Source organism: Notamacropus eugenii, chromosome 1, assembly GCF_028372415.1.
Source record: "Notamacropus eugenii isolate mMacEug1 chromosome 1, mMacEug1.pri_v2, whole genome shotgun sequence".
NCBI classification, from domain to species: Eukaryota; Metazoa; Chordata; class Mammalia; order Diprotodontia; family Macropodidae; genus Notamacropus; species Notamacropus eugenii.
Genome location: NC_092872.1, coordinates 329,695,118 through 329,720,849, shown reverse-complemented (window position 1 = coordinate 329,720,849; position 25,732 = coordinate 329,695,118). Strand labels below are relative to the sequence as shown.

The window sequence follows — 25,732 nt, the reverse complement described above, 5'->3', positions numbered from 1 at the left end:
GAAATCCAGGAGCATATCCTGAAATTCAGGACTTTTTATTTCATTTTCACAAAAGAAACTGAATTTACACTTGTCTTTACAATAGGCACATCAAACTTCATTTACGTATTTGGGTTCTGATATTTTACAAACGTAGTTTAAAATAAAAATTAATTTTACTTTTCTCCCTTATACCTAAGACATTCCATCTCTAGGCTTTGTGCATTTTCACTGGCTGTTTCCCATGCCTGGAATGTTCCCTCTCCTCATCTCTACTAACCCACTTCCTTCAGGTTTTGCCTAAAACCCAAACTTCTGTGAGAAACTTTTCATGATCTCCCTTAATGCTAGTGTCTTCCTTCTACTGATCATCTCTAATTCATTCATTCATTCATTTATTCATATACATATATATGTATATATACACTTATATACACACTATGTAGTATATGAGTAGTATATTCATATAGTCATATCATACATATATTCATATACTATAACATGTTTAATCATATATGTGCATGTGTATATATGTATATGCATACACACATATATGTCTGTATGCACACACACACGTCTACATATCGATCTATCTCGCTTATGTGAAATTGTTTGTATGTTGTTTACCCTATCAGACTATGAACTCCTTGATAGCAAGTTGATCGTGTTGAGTATTTTTTGTATTCGCAACTCTTAATACAGTGTCTGGCAAATAATAGATGCTTAATAAGTGCTTGTTAACTGACTGAGATTAGAGTGGTGTTGTACTTAAAATACAGAAGGTGACATATAGTTTTGGATGTGGCCAATTTGAGAACTTATTTTGCTGAACTATGTATATTTGGTATCAATAGTCAGATTTTGGGCAAATCACTAATGTCTATAGAATTGTTTCCTTCTCTATAAAATGAAGGAGATAGACTACATGACCTCTACATCCTAAATCTATTTTCCTATGACTCTAGGATCAATTTCCACATGACTTAAGGGAGGGTAGGAATAGAAAAATGCATACTGTTCCATTTCAATCTAATTTGGCAATGACTGATGCATTAGCTACTAGCTCATTGAAGAGATGTAGTAGATAGTCAAATATGTGTAAGTCCTCATTTATCAGAAATAAATCATCAAAGAATAGGTTATTCTGATTAATTGGACATGCTTGTTAATAAAGAAGTCCAATATAAACCTCTTAATATGTATAATTGATTTTCTGTAATTCTCTGTAGATGATCCTCTGTAGGAGACATAGAGGATAATCTCTGTAGAGATCTTCCAGCCGCTCCTATTTGCATATGACACTATGGAAGACACAGATCTATTTGTATGGTTGAGTTGAATACATTAAAATTTGATTGAGACACATAGGACCATCATGTTGCACATCAGGTCTCTTGGCATAGTTCTGTCAGTGAAATGTGGGAAATTTAATTAATATTGTACTGAAAAATAGAATGGACTTGGAGTCAGGAAGACCTGAGTTCAAATTCTACCCCAGACAGTTAGCTATGTTAACCTGGTCAAGTCTCTCTAAGTTTTAGTTTCCTCATCTGTAAAATGGAAACAATAATAAAATCTATCTCACTGGGTTGTTATAATGATAAAAAAAGATTATATAAAAGAGATTTTAAAACCTTAAAATGCTATTTAAATGCTATCTTTTTTTTTACTAGCCATCTGTCTCATTCCTAAATGTAGCACACTGATAAATATTATAGTTGTTTGAACTTTTCAGTTGTTTGGATAACAGTAAGCAAAAGTTCAGTGTATTATAACAAAGCGCATACCGGCTTATGGCTCTGAGAAAAATCACTCTCTGCTGACTTCTAATCTTTCATCTCCAAGAGCATTTCAGAAACTTTGAATTGAATATCTAATAAACATGTTAAATTAGGCATGTTCAAACCCTAACTCATTATCTTTTGCCCTGAACTCTTCCCCTCCTCCAAACTCCTAACTTCTCTATCACAATAAAGGAAAACAGGGGCCATCTCCAGTTGTCCTGATCTAGCCACTGTATCCAGATGGCTCCAAAGGAGAAAGTAAGACTGGTGACTTTGCACAACCTTCTTTCACTCATGTCCAATTCAGTTGAAAGTGATGTCATCCTCTTCCTAATGTCGTGGTCCTTTTCAAGAACGAAGGACAAATCACAAAAGAAAATACCATAATCCCTATTCTTTGTGTTTGCAATACAGGTGTCATCTTCTACTGTTCCCTGTCTCTCAATCCTCATATCCAATCTGTTGCCATGGCCTGTTGATTTTACCTTTACCCATTTCTAATGTATACCCCCTTCTCTTCTCTGATGCTGGTGTAGGCCTTCATCACTTTAAACTTAAATCATTACAATATCCTACTGATGAGTGTGCCTCCCTCACATCTCTCAACTCCATAGATATATCCTCTATTCAGCCACCAAAGTGATTTTCCTAAAGCACAGGTTCAATCTCCTACACAAGAAACTCCTGTGAATTCTTATCACCTTCAGGATCAAAAATAAAATCTTTTGTTTGGCATTCAAAGCTCTCCATAACTTTTCCCTTCTGCCTTTCCAGTTTTCTTATATCTTATTCAGGGTCACAATGGACTCCTTGCTGTCCTATGAACAAAACACTCCATTTCTTGTCTCTGGGAATTTCCTCTGGGCATCCCTCATGTCTAGAATGCTGTCCCTCCTGAACTCTATTGGCTTTCCTGACTTCCTTTACATCTCAATTAAAATTCTATCTTTACATGAAACCTTTCTCAAGACCTCTTAATTCAAGTGTCTTTCCTGTGTTCATTATTTTCTATTTATCTTGTACGTAGCTTTTTTGTATATATTTGTCTACTTGTTATGATTAGATTGTGAACTCCTTGAGAGCCCAAACTGTCTCTTGCCTCTTTTTGTACTCCCCGTGATTAGCACAATGTAGCACATAGTAGGTGCCTAAAATTTTTGATTGATTAATTGATTGATCAGTGACCCTAGATAAGTCTCTGAAATTCTAAACTACAGAATGTGCCAATCTGAATTGGAAAGTAAAGTTTGCTTACAGTTCTTGTCTCCCCCCAAATTAAATCTTTTGTTGCTATATTTTGGGGCTATGCATAGAGGTATACCTTATTTTATACTTCAGATATACCACTGAATAAATTGTGCAGAAATTAAATGCTTGTAAAGCAAGTCACATCCTGAGTGCATGAAAGAAGCTAACTATTTAAAGGAAAGCTATTATAGAGAAGACAGTATGGCTTCATGGATAGAAAACTACCCTCAAACAAGGATAACCTTTATACCTTGGTTCAAATTCTACCTTTGAGGTGTACTGAACCCTAGAAAAGTCACTTAACTTCTCAGTGTCCTATGCAAATCTCTAAAACTATAAGTTCAAAGAAGATGCCTATCTGGAAAAAAATACTTCCTTATCAAGGGTTTCCTCTCAAAATGAGACAATAGGTATAATTTCTGTTACAAATCATTTTGTAAAGCAAAAATAAAACAGCAATAACAAAAACCAAACCCTCTCTCAACCTCTCACAAATCCATCTTCAATGAATCTGTTCCATGTTGAAGTTTCTGTATTTTTTCAAAAGTTAAATAGTAAAGGACACCAGTTCTTTTTATCTTACTATCTTTCTTTAATAGGTTCACATTTAATTAATTAATTAACAGAATTATTAAACTAGAACATTTACAATAAAAGCTTAACTTTCTCTAAGTTTTCTTGAAACTCAAATAATATGAAACTTTAGTTTCCATTTTATTTATAGTCTTTACCAAGTAAAGAGTATTCACATTTTGAATTATGCAAATAAGGATTTAGATGGTAAATTGTAATTGCTCTCAGCTGTTTATAATTGTGCAAATGAGGCACAATTTTAAATTGTTTAAACACTTGTTTATATATTTATACACCAAATTAAAATGTAACTATCCAGAATCATATTTCTATTGTATCATCTCATATATGGTAACTCAAATAGCATTTACTCTAAGGTTATATTCAAGTGTTCTTTGTTTTTATGCATTTAATCTGTATATCAGTTGTTTCTGGTCCTAAAAAAGCTGAGTTTGCCTCACTTTAAGTGTTATCCTTATCTTAATCCCTATGGTTCATGGTTCATTTTGTACCTACCCAGGTATGGTAGTGGCAATATAACTCAATCAACCAGTAAACATTTATTAACTGCTCATTATGTACCAGACACTGTGCCAAGCACTAGGGATAGAAAAAGAGACAAAGGACTGTTCCTGCCCTCAAGGAGTTTACAATCTAACAGGGGAGACAAAATGAAAACAAATATATACAAATTATATACAAGATAATTAGAGAATAACAAACAGAGGGAAAGCACTGTAATTAATAGGGGTTGAGAATGGTTTCCTGTAGAAGACAGGATTTTAGTTGGGATCTAAAGGAAACCAGAAAAGTCAGTAGGTGAAGTTGAGGAGGGAGAATGTTCCAGGCATGGGTGATAGCCACAGAAAATACTCAGAACTAAGAGATAGAGTATCTTCTTCATGGAAAAGTCAGGAGGATAGAGTCACTGGATCAAAGAGTACATGGTAGTAAGTAAGGTATAAGAAGATTGGAAAGGTTAAAGAGGACTAGGTTATGAAGGTCTTTGAATGACAGGGGATTTTTGTATTTGATCTTGTAGGTAATAGGAAGCCACTATAATTTAGTGAGTAGGAGGTAAGAAAATGTTTTTGCCCTTTAGGAAAATCACTGTTGTGAGAAATGGAAGATGGATTGGAGTAAGGAGAAACTTAAGGCAAGCAGAGAAACCAGCAAGCTATTGAAATAACCTAGACATGAGCTGATGAGAACCTACTACTAGAGTGGTAGTAGGCATGTTGAAATTAAAATATCCACTTGGGTGTCTAGTTCAAGATATCTGAAAGGCAATTGAATACGCAAGATTGAAAGTCTGCAGAGAGGTTAGGATAGAAGAGAGAGATTTGTGAATCATCAGCACTGAGATGGTATTAAATCCATAGGAGCTGATGAAATCACCAAGTGAAGTAGAGCAGAGAGAGAAGAGGCCAAAGAACAGAATATTGAGGGGACCCCTAAAATTAGAGGGCATGATCTGTATGTGGATCCAGCAAAGTAGACAGAGAAGTGGTCATATATGTAGAAGGAAAACCAGGAGAGAGTAGTGTCCCTAAAATGTAGAGAGTTTTCTATCTCCTCTTATCCAGAAAGGAGGGTGATCAACAGTGTAAAAGACTGAGGACAGGTCAAACAGAATGAGTACTGAGAAAAGGTCATCGAAGAAGGAGGAGCCAAGATGGCAGAGTAAAGGTAGAGACGTGCCTGAGTTTGCCCCTAAACCCCTCCAAATATCTTTAAAAATGACTCTAAACAAATTTTAGAGTGACAAAACCAACAAAAATGAGTAAAAGAACTTTCCAGTCCAAGACAACTTAGAAGGTTGTCTGGACAGGTCTGTCACACAAGGGTGAGAGTGGAGTGCAATACAGCACAGGTTATGCCAGCACAGTCTCAGTCATAAAAAAGCAGGAGCAAGTCCTGGGAGCCACTAAATCAGCAGAAGAGGCTTGTGGAACTCTTAGACCACAGGCAGTATGCAGGTCATAAACGGGTCAGAAGGAGAGCACAAGGGTCTCTTTACAAGTACTAAGGAAGAATAGTTGCTTTGCCTATGCTTGAATCAGGTTCCTATTCCTGGGAGACAGTCCCAGGACAAGGAGGAACACTAGCACACATGAGTTTATGAAGCCAGAAATCTCCTCACAGTTCCAAGGCAAATAAAAAAAAAATGTGCTTGTCATCACTCAGAGACCAGGGAACAGACCAGGAAAATAGTATAAACTTCTCCTTAGATCATACCACCTTGGAAGAACTGAAAACTTACAGTTCCCTAGAACAACCTCTAAAAACAGCTACACAAAACCCCTGAAGCTTGGGACAGTGCACTCTCCACTTGAAAGCAGAGTCCTACTTTAATAAAGAGTTAAATGCCAAGTAATACACTGGGAAAATGAGAAATAACAGAAAAAAAACTCTGACCATAGAAAGTTACTATCATGACAGAAAAGATCAAAACACACACTCAGAAGGAGATAACAAAGAATAAGCTCCTACATCCAAATATGAATTTAGCTCAGGCAATGGAAAAGCTCAACAAGGATTTTGAAAATCAAGTAAGAGAGGTAAAGGAAAAATTGGGAAGAGAAATGAGAATGATGTAAGAAAAAATGAAAAAATGAATCAACAAGTTGGTAAAGGAGACACACACACATACACACACAAAATACTGAAGAACAACTTAAAAAACAGAGAATGCCAATGAGAAGAATGTCTGGTAAAGATTTGGCCAAATAGAAAAAGACACATGAACAATCACTGAAGAGAAATCTCCATAAAAAGTGGAATTGGTTAAATGGAAAAGGAGGTCCAAAAGCTTGTTGAAGAAAATATTTCTTTAAGAATTTGAATTGAGGTGGGAGCCACCACTGCCTGGAGCCACATTCACCAGTGTCGCCTGCCTGCCCGCCAGCAGCTAAGGAGCTGCTGGGCACCGGGACGGTGGCTGAAGCCTGTACTGAAGTCTAGGGAGGATGGGGCACAGCATGAAGCAGCAGTGGCCCTGTATGTAGGGTGCCTTGGGATCAGCCGTCTGGACGGGGCTGAGGGAAAGAAAAATGCAACATAGCAGCAGCAATGGAAACTGAAAAGCTACATGTTGAAATCTTTGAACTGCAGAGTGTGAGGACAATGTTGAATCACAAGAACAGCCTAAATTGCAGCCATTTATGTTGAGAGATATTCCTGGAGTCAGATTAAGAAACTGCTTGCAGATACCAGGAAATGCCATGACTACATGATGGTTAAGGCACCACATGACTTTATGTTTGTAGAGAAGAATGATCTATATGGGCCTCATTCAGACAGGGTCTATTACCTTGCCATCTCTGGTGAGAAATTCCCAAAACCATCAACAAAGCAGCAGTTTTAATGCTCTCTTGGAAGCTACTCTTAGATCTTTTTCAGGCAACCCTGGACTATGGAATGTATTCTTGAGAAGAAGAATTATTAAGAGAAAGAAAATACATTGGAACAATTGGACTCGCTTCTTATGATTATCACTAGGATAGTGGAACATTTTTGTTCAAGCTGGTAGCGGAATTTGCCATGTAAAAGATGGAGGCCCACATGGATTTACTCGACAACCCTTAAGACCCAATTTAGTGGAGACCAGTTGCCCCAACATAAGGATGGATCCAAAACTGCCCTGCTGATCCAAACTGGATTGTTTTCATCCATAGCAATGACATCTGGATAGCGAACATTGTAACTGGGGAAGAAAGGAGGCCCACCTATGTGCACAATGAGCTTTCTAATATGGAAGAGGACCCAAGATATGCTGAGGTTGCTACTTTTGTGCTTCAGGAAGAATTTGATAGATATTCTGGTTATTGGTGGTGTCCAGAGGCAGAACCAACTCCCAATGAAGGAAAAGTTCTTTGAATTCTATATGAAGAAAATGATGAATCAAAAGTGGAAATTATTCATGTTACATCACCTATATTAGAGACTAGAAGGACAGATTCATTCAGATATCCCAAAACAGGCACAGTAGATCCAAAAGTTACTTTTAAGATGTCAGAAGTAATGATTGATGCAGAAGGAAGGATTACAGATGTGGTGAATAAGGAACTAGTACAATCCTTCGAGGTTCTGTTTGAAGGAGTTGAGTATATTGCCCAGGCTGGATGGACTCTAGAGGGAAAATATGCTTGGTCCATCCTACTAGATTATTCTCAAACCTGACTAGAGATAGTGTTAATATCCCCTTCATTATTTATCCCAGTAGAAGATGATGCGACGGAAGGACAGAAACTAATAGATGTGGCACCATTCATTATTTATGAAGAAACAACAGACATCTGGATAAATATTCATGATATCTTTTATGTTTTTCCCCAAAGTCATGAAGATGAAATGGAGTTTATTTTTGCTTGAGAATGCAAAAGAAGTTTCTGATATCTGTATAAAATCAAGTCCATTTTAAAGAAGAGCAAGTATAAATGATCCAAAGATTACCTGCCACAAGTGATTTCAAGTGCTCAGTCAAGGAATAAGTAGCAATTACAAGTGATGAATGGGAAGTGCTTGGCTGGTATGAATCTAATATCCAAGTTGATGAAGTACAGGAGCTGGTATATTTTGAAGGCACCAAACACTGCCCTTAGAGTATCACTTGTATGTGGTGAGCTATGACAATCCTGGAGAGGTGACAAGGTTAACAGATCATGGCTACTCTCATTCCTGCTGCATTAGCCAGCATTGTGATTTATTTATAAATAAATACAGTAACCATAAGAATCCACACTGTGTGTCCCTTTACAAGCACATGATTGACCAATACTATTTTTTAAGGAATTATTCTCTTCTATGAATTTTGTATATCTTTTTCCATGCTGTTGGTTTTTATATGATTCTCTTGTATTACTCTTATTTTATTTCTCAATTTTTCTTGTACTTGGCTAATTTGCTTTTTCAAATCCTTTCAAAGCTCTTCCAGGAATTCTTTTTGACCCTGAAACCAAATTATTTTTCTTTGATGTTTCACATGGAATCATTTTGACACTGTTGTCCTCTTCTAAGTTTTGCCTTGATCCTCCCTGTCACCATAGTAACTCTCTATAGTCAAGTTCATTATTATTGTTGTTGTTTTTACCCATTTTTTTCTGCCTATTTTGAAAGTTGGTTTCTTTATGTGAGGGTTGAGCTCTGTTCCTGCACTGTGCCAAGCATCTTGTACTGAATCTCTGGGTCTTGCTGCTAGCTATCACTGAGCCTCAGGACCTACCTGTTGGCTTGTATTGGAAGGTATATCACCAAGGCAATATTCACAGCACTGATGGTGACTATGAGTATGTCAGTGTAGTTCTGAATCTTAAAGTATACCAGACTCTCCATATAGAAGGCAGAAGAAAAACATTTATTCACATACCAGAAAGCAAAATTACAACATCAGAAAGCCATATCCATCATAGCAACAAAGAAATCAATCACAGTAACCAAGAAGTCTATACACATTATCAGCCTTTCCCACAAATGAACACCTCAAGCAAAATGCCCTCCCACCCACAGCCAGTTGCCTGCTTTCTCCTCTCTCCCAGATCTGACTAGTATGACTTACTTTCTGCTCCAATCCTTTCTGCTCCACCAATTCAACAAACTCCTCCCACCACAGGCTCCATGTCACTCAGACTTCCATGTGACCCAGGCAGGTCACATGGGCCTTTTAATGAATGGGAAAGATCTTCCCATTTAAATTGCCATTACAGAGGGGGAATCTCCCTGTTGGCTTGTACTGGTAACTTCCCATGGGTTCCCTTTTGGTGTTTTGCTGCTGGTCTGCCCCAGTGGGGTGGGATCTTGCTGCTGGGTTTCTGTGGAAATAGGATTTCTCTGTTGGCTAGCTCTGGTGAGAGATTTTGCTGTTGGCTGGCCCCCGGGGTATGATCTCACTGTTAGGTGATCCCAGGTGTGTGGTTTCACTGCTGGCCATCCCCAGGTATGGGGCCTCACTATTGGTCATAAATGGGGATGAGGCATCATTGGTGGCCTATTCTGGGGGTGGACCACTAAGGTAATGTCTTGCTGTGCTGCACAGACTACTGGCTTGTCTGATAGCTTCTGGCTTGCACAAGAGTGGGGACCTCACTGATGAGTGGCTTAGGGTTTGTGGCTTTGCTACAGGCCCCTTACCATGATGCTGGCTGCTCCTGCTCCCAGATTTCACTCCCCTCACACTGCAATGAGACAGACCTTTTGTACTCTCATGGTAAGCTGCTTTCCTATTTCTAAAACAGTTCTGAGGTAGTTTTTACATTGTTTGGAGGGTACTTGGGAGCAAGAAGCAAACCAGAAAAGATAAGACCATAGAATCTTTTTTATGGGGACAATGACCAAAATAGACATATCAAAAAGGTCAGTATTGACTCACTACTCGCATCTGAAGCTTCAGAAGGGAATATGAATTGGTCTCAGACCCAAAGAACATTCTTAGAAAAGCTCAAGAAGAATTTTAAAAGCTAAATTAGGGAAGTGGAAGAAAAACTATCCAATGATTTTAAAAATAGTAAAAAAGAAGTCACAGAAGAATTTAAAAGGAAAATTGGACTAATGGAAAAGGAAGCACACAACCTAACTGGGAAAATTGGACAAATGGACAAGTAGATGCAAAAGTTAACTGAAGAAAACAATTTGATAAAAATTAGAATTGGGCAAATAGAAGCTAATGTCTCCATGAGATATCAAGAACCAGACAAACCGAATCTAAAGAATGAAAAGAAAGAAGAAAATGTAAAATATCTCATTGGAAAAACAACTGATCTAGAAAATAGATCCAGGAGAGAAAATTTAAGAATTATTGGTTTACTGAAATGCTGATGAAAAAAGAGGCTGGACATTATCCCTTAAGAAATCATCAAAAACTGCCCTGAGGTCCTAGATTCAGGGGGCAAAATCGTCATTAAAAGAGTCCACCATTCACCTCCTGAAAGGGCTCCCAAACTGAAAACACCAAAGAATATCATTGCCAAATTCCAGAACCATCAAGTGAAGGAGAAAATACTACAATCAGTCAGAAAGAAACAATTCAGATATCGAGGAGCTATAGTCAGGATCACGCAGGACCTTGAAGCTTCTACGTTAAAAGATCAGAGGGATGGAAATATGATATTCTATAAAGCAAAAGAATTGGGACTGTAACCAAGGATCAATTACCTAGCAAAACTGAGCATAATATTTCAGGCAAGGGGATGAACATTCAAAGAAATAAGGGATTTCCAGACCTTCCTAATGAAAAGGCCAGCGCTCAGTAGAAAATTTAATCTTCAAATTTAAGACTCAAAAAAGGCATAAAAAGGTAAACAGGAGAAAAAACAACTTGTTATCCAATATGGGCAAACTATTTACATTCCTATAAGGGAAGATGATACGTGTTAATTTTGAGAATTGTATATTTATTATGCTATTTAAAAAGGATAGAAAGAAAGAAAGAAAGAAAGAAAGAAAGAAAGAAAGAAAGAATGAAAGAAAGAAAGAAAGGAAGGAAGGAAGGAAGGAAGGAAGGAAGGAAGGAAGGAAGGAAGGAAGAAAGAAAGAAAGAAAGAAAGAAAGAAAGAAAGAAAGAAAGAAAGAAAGAAAGAAAGAAAGAAAGAAAGGAAGGAAGAAAGAAAGAAACGTAGGTAGGTAGGTAGGTAGGTAGAAAGATAGATTGAAGGAGTGGATATAAATTAACTGATGTGATGATAAAAAATGTGTTTTAAGGGTGTGAAGGGATTTTAATGGGAGATGTGAAAAAGGAGGAGGCAGAGAAAGGTAAATTACATCTCAGGAAGAGGCACAAAAATATAATACCGTAGAGGAAAAGAGGGGAGGTAGGTGAGCATTGTTTGAGATTTCCTTTCATCTGATTTGGTTCAAGGAAGGAATAATAAACTCAGTGAAGTATAGAAATCTAACTAGCTCTATAGGCAATAGGAAGAGAAAGGGAAAGAAAAAGGAGGGGAGGCTAAAAGAGAGGGAAGAAGAAGTAAAGGAAAAGAGGAAATAAAGGGAGGGGCCTGTTAGAAGGCAGAGAAGACTGAGGGAGGCAGTAACCAAAAATTAAAACTATTGAGAAGGGGAAGGAAGAAGGAAGAACTAAAAGCATAAATGAGGGGAAATAGGATGGAGAGTAAGACACAGATAGTAATCATAACTGCGAATGTGAATGGGATGAACTCTCCCATAAAATGGAGGTGGAGAGCAGAATGGATTAAAAACTACAAGCAGACAATATGGTGTTTACAAGAAACACATTTAAAACAGGGGGATGCACACAGGGTAAAAGTAAAAAGTTGGGGCAGAATCAGCTGATGTAAAAAAAAAAAGCAGGGGTAGCAATTCTAATCTCAGACAAAGCATAAGTAAGAATAGACCTAATAAGAAGAGATAAGGAAGGAAACTATATCCTCCTAAAAGGCACCCTAGACATGGAAGCACTATCATCACTAAACATATATTCACCAAGTGATATAGCATCTAAATTCTTAGAGGAGAAGTTAAGGGAGTTGCAGGAAGAAACAGACAGCAAAACTATACCAGTGGGGGATGTCAAACTCCCCCTCTCTGAATTTGATAAATCTAGCCTCACATCTCTGAATGAAATTTGATCTCTGGAGAAAATTGAATGGGGATAGAAAGGAATATACTTTTTCTCATCAGTACATGTCACATATACAAAAAATTGACCGTAGTAGACCATAAAGTTCTCACAATCCAGTACAGAAAGGCGGAGATAGTAAACAAATCCTTCTCATATCATAATGCAATTAAAAATATAGGTAATAAAAGGCTACGAAAAGATAGACCAAAAATTAATTGGAAACTAAATAATCTAATCTGAAAGAATCAGTGGGTTAAACAACAAATCATAGAAACAATACACAACTTCAAGAGAATGACAATAATGAAACAACCTACCAAAACTTATAGGATACTGCAAAAGCAATTCTTAGGGGAAGTTTTATATCATTGAATACCTACATGAGTAAAATAGAGAAAGAGAAGATCAATGAATTGGCCATGCAGCTGAAAAAGCTAGAAAAAGAACAAATTGAAAATCCCCAAGTAAATACCAAATTAGAAATGCTGAAAACCAAAGGAGATGTTAATAAGACTGAAATCAAGAAAACTATCGAACTAATAAATAAAACTGAGAGTTGGTTTTATGAAATAAAAAATTGATAGACCTATAGTCAATTTGATTACAAAGAGAAAGAAGAAAACCAAATTACCAATATCAAAAATGAAAAGGGTGAACTCACCTCCAAAGAGGAGGAAATTAAAACAATAATTAGAAATTACTTTCCCCAACTATATGCCCATAAGTCTGACAATCTAAATGAGATGGATGATTATTTAAAAAAAATAAAGTGCCCAGATTAACAGAAGAGGAAGTTGAAAAAGAAATTGAACAAGCCATCAATGAACTCCCTAGGAAAAAAATCTCCAGGGCCAAATGTATTTGCAAGTGAATTCTATCAAACATTTAAAGAACAGTTAATTCCAATACCATATAGACTGTCTGTGAAAATTGCCGAAGAAAGAGTCCTACCAAATTCTTTTTATGATACAAATATGGTTCTGATACCTGAATGAGGAAGAGCCAAAACAGAAAAAGAAAATTATAGACCAATTTCTCTAATGAATATAGATGCAAAGATTTTAAATGTTATTAGCAAAAGAAGTACAGTAACTTATCATGAGAATAATACATTAAGACCAGGTAGGATTTATACCAGTGATACAGGACTGGTTCAATATTAGGGAAGCTATCAGCATTATTTATCACATCAATGACATAACTAACAAAAACCATATTGTTATCTCAATAGATGCAGCAAAAGCTTTTGACAAAATACAACACCCATTCCTATTGAGAACACTGGAGAATATAGGAACAAATGGAGCCTTGCATAAAATAATAAGCAGTATCTACTTAAAACCATCAGCAAGCATTATATGTTATGGAGATAGGCTGGATGGATTTCCAATAAGATCAGGGTGTTCATTATCACCACTGTTATTCAATATGGTACTAGAAATTTTAGCTTTAGCAATAAGAGAAGAAAAAGAAATGGAAGGAATAAGAATCAGTAAAGAAGAAACTAAGTTATCATTCTCTCCAGATGATATGATGCTATACTTAGAGAATCCCATAGAATCAAATAAAAAACAACTTGAAATAATATAGAACTTTGGCAAAGTTGCAGGTTATAAAATAAACCCACATAAATCATCTGCATTTTTATATATTTCTAACAATGTCCAACAGCAAGAGATAGAAAGAGAAATCCAATTTAAAGCTACAGTAAACACTCTAAAATATCTGGGAGTCTACCTGCCAACACAAACCCAGGAACTATACGGCCACAATTAAAAAACACTTTTCACACAAATAAAGTCAGATCTGATTAATTGGAAAAACATCAGTTGTTCGTGAGTAGGTAGAGCTAATATAACAAAAATGACAATCCTATCTAAATTAATTTACCTGTTCACTGTCATACCAATTGGACTACCAAATAATTATTTTCTAGACCTAGAAAAAATAATGTCAAAATTCATCTGGAAGAATAAAAGCTCTAGAATATCAAGGGAAGTAATGAAAAGAAATGCAAGGGAAGGTGGCCTAGCCCTATCAGATCTCAAATTGTATTATAAAACAGCAATCATCAAAACCACTAGGTACTGGCTAAGAAATACAAGGGTAGACCAGTGTAATAGGTTAGGTACTCAAGGCACAGTAGTCAATGAATATAGCAATCTACTGTTTGATAAAGCAAAAGATCCCAGTTTCTGGGATAAGAACTCACTGTTTGGCAAAAATTGCTGGGAAAATCAGATAACAGTGTGGTGGAAGCTTGGCATAGCCCAATGGCTGACACTGTACACAAGAAGAAAGTCCAAAGGGATACATGATCTAGGTATAAAGACTGACACTATAAAAACATTAAGGGGGCAAGAAATAGTGTATTCATCAGATTTATGGAGAATGGATAAATTTTTGACTAATATGAGATAAAGAACCTAATGAAATGCAAAATGAATTATTTTGATTACATTAAATTGAAAAGTTTTTGCACAAACTCAATGCAACCAAGATTAGTAGGGAAGCAGAAAACTGGAAAAGAATTTTTGCAACTTGTGTCTGTGATAAAGGCATCATTTCCAAAATATATTATTGGTTCGTTGGTTGTTGTCCTTCAGTCTTGAAGAGGATCAAAATGACATCACCATGATAAAGTGAAATTTCAGTGTGTCTAACTGTGGCTGATCAGATCACATATGAGCTTGGAATGCTCTACCACAGGTTAGTCACAGATCAACTGTGCAAATATTTGGAGTGGATACCCAAAATTTGCAAATCTTGCATTTACTTGTGCTTTCTCAGTTCTGCTTTGTTCATAGAGCACAGCAACCTTTCTGATGTGGGCATGCCACGCTGAGCTGTCCTGTGCTAATACCTCGCATATTGCACAGTCAAATCCAAAGTTCTTGAGAGAGACCTTGAGAATCCCCTTATATCGATTCCTCTGACCACCATGTGATTGATTGCCCAATGTGATTTCTCCATAAAATAGCCTTTTTGGCAAGCTCACATTTTGTATTTGAACAACATAGGCAGTCCATCAGAATTGCACTCTCTGAAGCATAGTTTGAATGCTTGACAGTTTAGTTCAAGCAAGGACTTCAGTGTCTGGTAACTTATCCTGCCAGGTGATCCTCAGAATCTTTGTAAGACAGTTGTACAAGAATACAAATTATTCCCAATAAACAAATGGTCACAGGGTATGAACAAGGAGTTTTCAGAGGTAGAAATTAAAACTATCTATAGTCATATGAAGCAATGCTCCAAATCACTATTGATTAGATTGATGCAAATCAAAACAATTCTGAGGTATCACATCACACATATCAGTTTGGCTAACATGACAAAACAGGAAGATGATAAATGTTGGAGAAGATGAGGGAGAGTTGAAACACTAATTCATTGTTGGTGGAGCTATGATCTGATCCAACCATTCTGGAGAGCATTTGGAATTATGCCCAAAAGGCTACAAAAATGTGCTTACCCTTTGGTCTAGCAATACTGCTTCTAGGACTGTATCTCAGAGAGATCATAAAAATGGGAAAGGGTTCCACATGTACAAAAATATGTATAGCAGCTCTCTTTGTGGTGTCCAAGAACTGGAAATGGAGGGGATGCCCATCAATTGGGGAATGGCTGAAAAAGTTATGGTATATGAATATAATGAAATTCTATTGTGCTATAAGAAATGATGAACAGGAAGACTTCAGAGGGGCGTGGAAAGACATATATGAACGTGAAAAGAGCAGAAACAGGAGAACTTTGTACATTGCAATAATGTAACACAGTGAGCAAAGAATTTTTCTGCTAGACTTAGCCCTTCACAGCAATGGAGGGACCTAAAAAAATTCCAGTGAACTTTTGAGGCAAAATACCTTCCACATCCAGATAAAGAACTATGGAATAGGATCATAGAATGAAGCAGACCATTTTCTCTTGTGTTAAAAAAAAAAATGTTTTATATATCTGTTTATGTAGTTCCTGTGTCTGTTTTAGCAGGTATACTCTCATGTATTTTATACTGTCTATTTACTTTAAATGGTCTAAAAAATTGAGCAATATTGGTGATGCAGTGTATTTTCTCTATTTTTCTCTTTTAATTAAATCATTTTAGCTTTAACTTTGTCTAAGATCATGATTACTACCTCTGCTTTTTTTTTACATGATAAACTCTACTCCAACCCTTTATTTTATCTCTGCATATGGTGCTCATTTTTATTGTGTTTCCTGAAAGTAACACACTATTGCATTCAGATTTTTAATCCATTCTACTATTGATTTCAGTTTTATGGGTAAATACATTCCACTCACATTCTAAGCTATAAATACCTGTTGTGTATTTCCCTTCCTCCTATTTTTCCTCACTATCATTCTTGTCCTATACGCCCTATCCCTCTTCACTTGTCTAATTTACTGCTATCTGCTACTTTACCTTCTTATTCTTTAATCGTCCCAGCCCTCTAAGAGTCTTTCTCTTATCCTCTACCCCAACTCTCGACTTTAATCTACCTATCTTTCTAAGAGTTTCTCCTTTTAAGACTCTCTCCTCCTAATTCTTAATCTAAACACACTTATAAAAGACCCTTCCTTATCCTATCCCATCACTGTTTTCCTAAATTTAGAAAGATGTCATATCCTTCTAAATGTATATGGTATTTCCTCTTTAACTCATTTCCAAGGAGAGTAAGGTTCCGGCACCATCAGTGACCCCTCCCCACTTATTGCTTTTGTATCATTTCTTTCTTTTATGCTTCATTTATATGAGATAGTTATTCCTTTTCATCTTTCCCTAGACTGTTATATTTTTTAGAATAATCGCATCATACAGAGCTCAGTCCAAGCCTTTCTTTCAAACTACCCAAATAATGACGACAATCATAAAAGCACTTGTAACCTTTTCACATAGAAGCATTTTGACCTTATTGAGTCCCTTCTAATTTGTCTTTAATGTTTACTTTATATTCCTCCTGCATCTAATGGTTGAATTTTCATTCTGCTTTTATTGTCACAAATCCCTGAAAGTTTTTTTCAATTCATTATATGTCCATTTTTTTAAAATTCAGAATTATGATTAATTTTGCTGGGTAAGTTACCCTTGGTCATAACCCCAGTTCTTTTGCTCCACAAAATATAATATTTCCAGACCTACAGTCTTTCAACACAGTGGCTGCTAAGTTTTATATAAACTTGATTGTAGCCCCATGATATTAACTTGTCTTTTTTTCTTCTTGATTGCCATATTTTCTCCTTAACCTGGGAACTTTGAAACTTGGCTATGGTATTCATGTAAGTTTAACTCCTGAGATCTCTTTCAGGTGGTGATCAGTAGATTTTTTTTCTATTTCTACTTTACCTTCTTGTTCCAGAACTTCAAGTCAATTTTCCTTAACAATTTCTTGCAAAACTGTGTTATTATTCTTTACATTCCAATATGGGAAAATGATACATGAAAAACTTTATCATTATTAGGGAAGTTAGAAGGAGTGTAAATACACAGAGGGTGTGAGTATGAGACAATTATGTTAGGATAATCTCTAAAAAATGAAGAGGTGAGGAAGAGAGATGCACTGAGAGAAGCGGGAAGAGAGAAGTAGAATGGGGAAGGTTTTTTTTAAAATTAATTTTTAGTTTTCAACATTCACTTCCACAAGATTTTGAGTTCCAGATTTTCTCCCCATCTCTTTCTTCTCCCCATCCCAAGACAGCCTTCTGATCACCCCTTTCCCCAATATTTCCTACCTTCTATCATGCCCAACCCCCTTCTCTTATGCCATTCCCTTCTATTTTCCTGTCGGGTAAGATACATTTCTATTCCACACCTGTGGCCTGTTTTTACCTTATTTCCCAGTTGCATATAAAACAATTCTTAACATTTGTTTTTAGAACTTTGAGCTCAACATTCTCCCCCTTCCTCCCTCCCTACCCACCTTCATTGAGAAAACAAGAAATTTGATATAAATTAAACATGTGCAGTTATGCAAAACACTTCCATAACGGGCATATAGTGAAAGACTAACTATATTTCCTTCCATCTTATCCTGCCCCCTCATTTATTCCATTTTCTCCTTTGACCCTGTTATACCTCAAAAGTGTTTCCTTCTAATTACCCCTCCCCCATTTGCCCTCTTTTCTATCATCCCCCATATCCCCTTGCTCTCTACTTTCCTGTAGGGTAAGATAGATTTCCATACCCAATTGAGTGTGTATGTTCTTCCGACCTTCAGCCAAATCTGATAGGAATAAGGTTCACTCATTCCCTCTCACCTTCCCCTTGTTCACCTCCACTGTAAAAGCTTTTTCTTGCCTCTTTTATGTGAGATAATTTGCTCCATTCTACCTCTCCCTTTCTCTTTCTCCCAGTACATTCCTCTCACCCTTTAATTTTATTTTAGACATCATCCCTTATTATTCAGCTCACCTTGTGTGCTCTCTCTCTCTCTATATATATATGTACATATATGTGTATATATGTATAGATATAGATATATACATATATGTGTATCTATGTATATATGCATGCATGTATATGTGTGTATATGTATATATACACACATACACATGCACATATATGCACAGATGCACACACACATATATATACATGCATATACATACAGACACATCCAATATGTGTATTAAAAAAGATATCCCTCTGTGATTGTTGCAAGACAATCTATTTCCTTTACCTTTATAGAGATGGACTATGGAGGCATCCTTGAACTCCTGGGGATAACCTTCTCTTTACATATAACCTGTAAAATTTCAGTCAGTTTTTGTATGAGAAATGGACCTCCTACTTTGTAAATCTCAGTTGTAATAGAATCAGCACCAGGTGTTTTGCCACATGAAAGGAGTCTAATGGTACTCAAAACCTCTTCTTCACTTGGAAGTTCACCTAAGGAGGGGATTGACTTCAACCTGAGCTAAGCAGTCTGTGGCCTCAGGGTTGATTGATGATGGTCTGTTGAGAACACTATAGAAGTGTTCAGTCCATCCCTCTAGGATCATGTTCTTATCACTAATCAATGTGGCTCCCTCAGTGCTAAGTAGTTGTAATGCACCATAGGCTTTGGGTCTATAAATAGCCTTCAGGGAATCATAAAAGCACTTTGGATTGTTACTATGTACATAAAACTGGATTTCATCGACCTTCTTATGGAGTCAGAAACCCTGCATCTCTCTAAGCTTTGCTTGTACTTTACTTTTGATGGAATTAAATGCTGCCTTCTTTTCCTGCTGGTAAATCCTGTGGAGTTCTCATTTTCATTTAGCAGCTTCTGCTGAGTGTTCTTCTGACTTTTCCCATCATTTTCATCAAACCAATCTTGGTGTTTGCAAGTGTTCTGACCCAGGTGAGCAAATGCAGTGCTCTGAAAGCTGGTCACTCCTTTTCTGCTCCACTGTTGCCAACTGTGTGTGGGCTCAACTTTCCCTCCAAATTAGCAACTAACTATTCACTCTCAGAGGAGAGCTCTAATTAGTTGACATTATTTCTTCTAGTAGTTATTTTACCTTGGGGGCACCACTTTGGATGTATGTGAATATTTAGCTTGGAAAGGATACATCTGTGATCAATTCAGCGCTCTGCACCCCACATTGCCTTTGTTCCCCTCACACCTTGTCTGTCTCTTCTCCTTACAATCACATAGTCTATTAAATGTCAATGTTTGCTGCGAGCATGCATCCATGTCCTTTTGTTGTGTTTAAGTAAATGGAAAACAGTGTTGGTGATGAGAAGGATATGAGATGCAGAAGTCTTCAGTAGTAAGTGACCATTGCTGTTGCTGTTTCCAGCTCCATTCTTTCCTAGGACTCCCTGCCAAGTATGGTAGTCAGAGCCTACTCTAGCATTAAAATCACCCAGAATTATAAGTTTGTCCTGTTTTGGCATATTGGTGATAATGATCTGTAGGTCTTCATAAAATTTTTCTTTGATCTCATCAGGGTTCCTCATGGTGGGAGCACAGGCAAATGGGGAAATTTTGAATGCTGTGGATAAATTCACTTACTTTGATAGTGTACTTTCCAGGGATGTACACTTTCATGATGAAGTTGACACAGACATTGCCAGAGCTAGCTCAGTATTTGGGAGGTTCTGGAGGAAAGTAGGAGAGAGAAGAGGTATTAGACTGACTACCAAACTGAAGGTTTGTTGTACTGACCTTATAGTTATATGCCTATTAAACATGGATGGTGTACAAGAGCCATGCCAGGAAACTGAATCATTTCCATTTGAATTGTCTTAGGAAAATTCTGAAGATCACCTGGCAGGATAAGGTACCAATCACTGAGGTCTTTGCTCAAACTAAACTGCCAAGCATTCAAAGTACACTTCAGAAAGACAGCTCTGATGGGCTGACCACATTATTCAAATGCAAAATGTATGCTTGGCAAAAAGACTATTTCACTGAGAACTCACATGGGGCAGGTTCTGACATGGTGGTCAGAAGAAGCAATGCAAGGACACTCTCTCAAGAACTTCGGCATTGATTGTGTGACATGGGAGACACTGGCACAGGACCTCTTAGCATGACATGCACACATCAGAGAAGGTGGTGTGTTCTATGAGCAAAGCAGAATTGAAATAGCTCAAAGGAAACCTAAGATATGCAAATTTAGAGTATCCACCCCAAATGTTCACATGGACTATCTGTGTCCATTCTGTGATAGAGCATTCCAAGCTCTCGTTGATCTGATACATTGAAACTTGACTTTATCACAGTGATGTCATTTTGGTCCTCTTTGAGAACAAAGAACAACAACCAACTAATCAACATATATGTGTGTGTGTATGTATGTATATATGTGTGTGTGTGTATGTATGTATTCCCTCCAACTACTCTAATCCTGAGAAAGGTCTCATGAGTTACAAATATCATCTTTTTATTTAGGAATGTAAGAAGTTCAACTTTAATAAGTCCTTAATGTTTTCTCTTGCCTGTTTACCTTTTTGTGCTTCTCCAGTCTTATATTTGAAAGTAAAATTTTCTATTCAGCTCTGGTCTTTTTCATCAAGAATGCTTAAAAGTCCTCTATTTCATTGAATATTCATTTTCCCCCTGACTGATTATACTCAGTTCTTCTGGGTAGGTGATTTTGGTTTTAATCCTTGCTCCTCTGACCTTTGGAATATCATATTCCAAGCCCTCCCATCCCTTAATGTACAAGCTCCTAGATCTTGTGTGATCCTAATTGTGCTTCCACTTGAATTGTTTCTTTCTGATTGCTAGCAATATTTTCTCCTTCACCTGGGACCTCTGGAATTTGGCTATAATATTGTCAGGAGTTTTCCTTTTAGGATCTCTTTCATGAGGCTATTTGTGGATTCTTTCAATTTCATATCTGGTCAATTTGATATTTTTAAGAACCTCATTTTTAATTCATATAAAAGTACACCTGATTTAAAAAAAAATCCACAAACTGCACGCACCTGTTAATAAAATTCTTTACATAAAAGAAATAAAGGAAAACTATGCTGATGTTCTAGAACCAGAGGGTAAAATAGAAATTGAAACAATTTTAAAACCTTTTAAGGTGTATTGAGAAAATCATACTTTTTTTAAAAATGTGTTTTTCGTTCCCAAAAAAGAGTCTTCTTTAGGTAAAAATAATAAAAGCCCATGCTGCCTAGATAATGCAGAAAGTTCTAGTTATCTGGTCAACAGGAAAAATCTTTAAAGGCCCTCTGAAACAAAAACAAATAGTTTGTACTGTCTCTCTTAAAAGTCTCCTCACTCTGATTGACATTCTCTTCACCTCCCTGCCCTGCACAGTCTTCATCTTTACCTTGACTTGGAGCTTATAACTGCACCAAGCCATCTGTGCTCATAGATTTGGGTCTCTCTAGGGGAAGCCCAGAGCTCTGCTCCAAATAAGCTGTGTTGACACCCCCAGCACTCATGAAACTCCAAAAAGAACTGTGTAGTAATTCATCTCTATCCTGACATGGTACTGCAGAAGCACTCCACTGTGAGCATTTGTAATGTTAATGTAAGGTTGATGGTGGCTGGGGGAAAAGAAAGATCTTGTCTGCCCATCAACAGGACTCAGATACCTTTTCAAAATTTCTAAAGAGGCACTGGATTGCAAGGGTTGTGACCTCCGGCTCTGAAAGGTATATATACACTCTGAGTTGAGGTTTTACTTTGGGGCTTATTTTTTGGAAGAAGTTTCATGTGCCAGATAAGACTCTGGGTAGCCACTAGACCCCATCAGCTTTGAAAATGCAAATGTTGGTGCTTCTCTCTCTGATAATAATGTCTGTATTGTCTATGATCACAGTTGGAAGCCCTGTCTGTTGGTCTTTCTGTTTGTAACTTCCGTTTCTATTTTCTCTGAAGTTCAGGTTGTTGACTTTTGCCCCAAACCAAGTGAATGATATATTTTGTTGATTAAAGTGATTTTTGACCCCTCAAAGTTACTTTCCTTTTAGAAAAGCAGATCAAAGAACCAGTGTGGCAGGCCCTCCTGTGTATGCAGCGGTCTTTGCTGTTACAGCATCTATGTTGGACTGAGGATTCTTGGATTTGCCCTGTTCCAAAAGGTACAATCTTGCAGAGTTGAGCGACTAGTTTAAACATGAGATCATTCAGCCAATGTTTCAGGGCAAACTCCCCCTGACAGGTATGTTGTGGATAAGTTTTTCTTAGTACAGCATGGCCATAGCATCATGCAGTTTTTCATGAGCCACCTCTTTGCCAACTTCTTTCTGCAATTGCATCAGTTAGACAAATACTTCCTGACTGGCTAGTCCATGGAGGGGCCCAGAGAGTCCATTCATGGCAGCTATAAAGGACAGATAGGAATCGAGAAGAACTCTGCCCATCACATAGCTAGTGTGGGCACTTATATTGCCACCCTTATGATTATTGTGAATTGTGAGGTATATAAGATCATGAGCTCAATGAACTGGGCATCACCATAGCCCAATATGTTGATGAAGTTATGAGACCAGTCAAGTTTGGTGTCTATAGATCCAAATGCTGCTGTCTAAGTGATACAGATTCTGGTAGATCTTTGCTGCAACACAAGGTAGCTTGCTAATGTGATCCACATAGTCTTCATGAATCAACTCTCAGTATCTGGCTCAATTGATGCCTTCAGAATAAGCCTGATTGAAGTTACTCTCAATGTTGCAGGTGGTGATAGCTGCACTGAGCTGAGACATTGGATGCAGATTAGTAGGGAAGTTGTCCAACATGGTGACCACATGGGAAGGCAGAGCATCTCATTTTGCCCATTCTTGGAGAGCCAAGTGTTTCTCAGCTGGAATTTGTCCAGTCACAATCAGCCAGAATAAACCCTTGGGAAAGGGGTTCTTCTGCTCCCTTGACCTTAGGGAACAACTTCTGGCATGCTGGGATACTATAGTCATGGAAACAAATACCCTCACCAGGGTCCAGAACTGATGTTTTATATATTAATACTTTCATGCCCCTTATACCACCATATATCATGTCCACCATGATCTACCCCACTACAGTCTTGCCATGCTGCTCCCAGAAGTTCTTGATCCTAGTTTGTTCCTTAGGTATCATGTCACTGAGCACGTCCTTCAGAATTGTTGCAGAAGCACTGGAACGTTGGTCAGCAAGAACAACACAGGATGTATTCTTGCCCCCAAGGAACTGGGCAGTCACAGTAAGGCCATGCCAGATAGCCTGGAGAGCCACTGGGCAGTGAGGGAGGAAGGGCCCTATGGCAGCAACCAAAGCCTGAGGTCGCTCCAAGGAGTGAACAAGGTTGAAAGTATGTGGTTGAGGGAAAGTGGAACCCAACTTGTGGTAGTACCCAGACTGGCGTCCTCTCATAATTTCTTGAAAAATAATGTCTAGCCTCCTTTTTTGCTCATGGCTGTCAGGTAGTCCAATAATTTTTAAATTACCTCTCCTGGATCTATTTTCCAGATCAGTGGTTTGTTCAGTGAGATATTTCACATTGTCTTCTATTTTTTCATTCTTTTGGTTTTGTTTTATAATTTCTTGATTTCTCATAAATTTCTCTTCCAGTTATTCTATTCCAATTTTGAAGCAATTATTTTCTTCAGTGAGCTTTTGGACCTCCATTTCCATTCACCCAAGTTTGCTTTATAAGGTATTCTTCTCCTCATAGAATTTTGGACCTCTTTTACCATTTGAATTAGACTATTTTTTAATTAATTTATTTAACTTTTAACATTCATTTTCACAAAATTTTGGGTTCCAAATTTTCTCCAAATTTATCCCCTCCCCCACCCAAAAACACCAAGCATTCTAATTGCCCCTATCACCAATCTGCCCTCTTTTCTATCATCCCTCCCTTCCCTTGTCCCCATCTTCTCTTTTGTCCTGTAGGGCCAGATAACTCTCTATACCCCTTTACCTGTATTTCTTATTTCCTAGTAGCAAGCACAGTACTTGACAGTTGTTCCTCAAACTTTGAGTTCCAACTTCTCTTCATCCCTCCCTCCCCACCCCTTCCCTTTGGAAGGCAAGCAATTCAATATAGGCCAGATCTGTGTAGTTTTGCAAATGACTTCCATAATAGTCATGTTGGGTAAGACTAACTATATTTTCCTCCATCCTATCCTGCCCCCCATTGCTTCTATTCTCTCTTTTGATCCTGAACCTCCCCAAGAGTGTTGACTTCGAATTGCTGCCTCCTCCCATTGCCCTCCTTTCCATCATCCCCCCCACCCTGCTTATCCCTTTTTCCCCCACTTTCCTGTATTGTAAGATAGGTTTTCATACCAAAGTGAGTGTGCATTTTATTCCTTCCTTTAGTGGAATGTGATGAGAGTAAACTTCATGTTTTTCTCTCACTTCTCCTTTTTTTCCCTCCGCTGAAAAGTCTTTTGCTTCCCTCTTTTATGAGAGATAATTTGCCCCATTCCATTTCTCCCTTTCTTCTTCCAATATATTTCTCTCTCACTGCTTAATTTCATTTTTTTAAGATATGATCCCATCCTATTCCATTCACTCTGTGCTCTGTGTGTGTGCATGTGTGCTTGTGTGTGCATGTGTGTGTGTGTGTGTGTGTGTGTGTGTGTGTAATCCCACCCATTACCCAGATACTGAAAAGTTTCAAGAGTTACAAATATTGTCTTTCCATATAGGAATGTAAACAGTTCAACTTTGGTAAAGTCCTTTATGACTTCTCTTTGCTGTTTATCTTTTCATGCTTCTCTTCATTCTTGTGTTTGAAAGTCAAATTTTCTTTTCAGCTCTGGTCTTTTCATCAAGAATGCTTGAAAGTCCTCTATTTCATTGAAAGACCAATTTTTCCCCTGAAGTATTATACTCAGTTTTGCTGGGTAGGTGATTCTTGGTTTTAGTCCTAGTTCCTTTGACTTCTGGAATATACTGTTCCATGCCCTTCAATCCCTTAATGTAGAAGCTGCTAGGTCTTGTGTTATCCTGGTTGTATTTCCACAATACTTGAATTGTTTCTTTCTAGCTGCTTGCAATATTTTCTCCTTGACCAGGGAACTATGGACTTTGGCCACAATATTCCTTGGAGTTTCTCTTTTTGTATCTCTTTCAGGCAGTGATCTGTCGATTTCTTGAATACTTATTTTGCCCTCTGCTTCTAGAATCTCAGGGCAGTTTTC

The 25,732-nt window shown here is 37.4% G+C and overlaps 2 pseudogenes; one reads left to right on the top strand and one right to left on the bottom strand.

Annotated features, from left to right (window-relative positions):
- Nucleotides 1–6,553: 6,553 nt before the first annotated feature.
- Nucleotides 6,554–8,394, top strand: LOC140517456 (dipeptidyl peptidase 8 pseudogene; annotated as a pseudogene).
- A 13,593-nt stretch (nucleotides 8,395–21,987) lies between these two features.
- On the bottom strand, nucleotides 21,988–23,954 carry LOC140517451 (citrate synthase, mitochondrial-like; annotated as a pseudogene).
- Nucleotides 23,955–25,732: the final 1,778 nt, after the last annotated feature.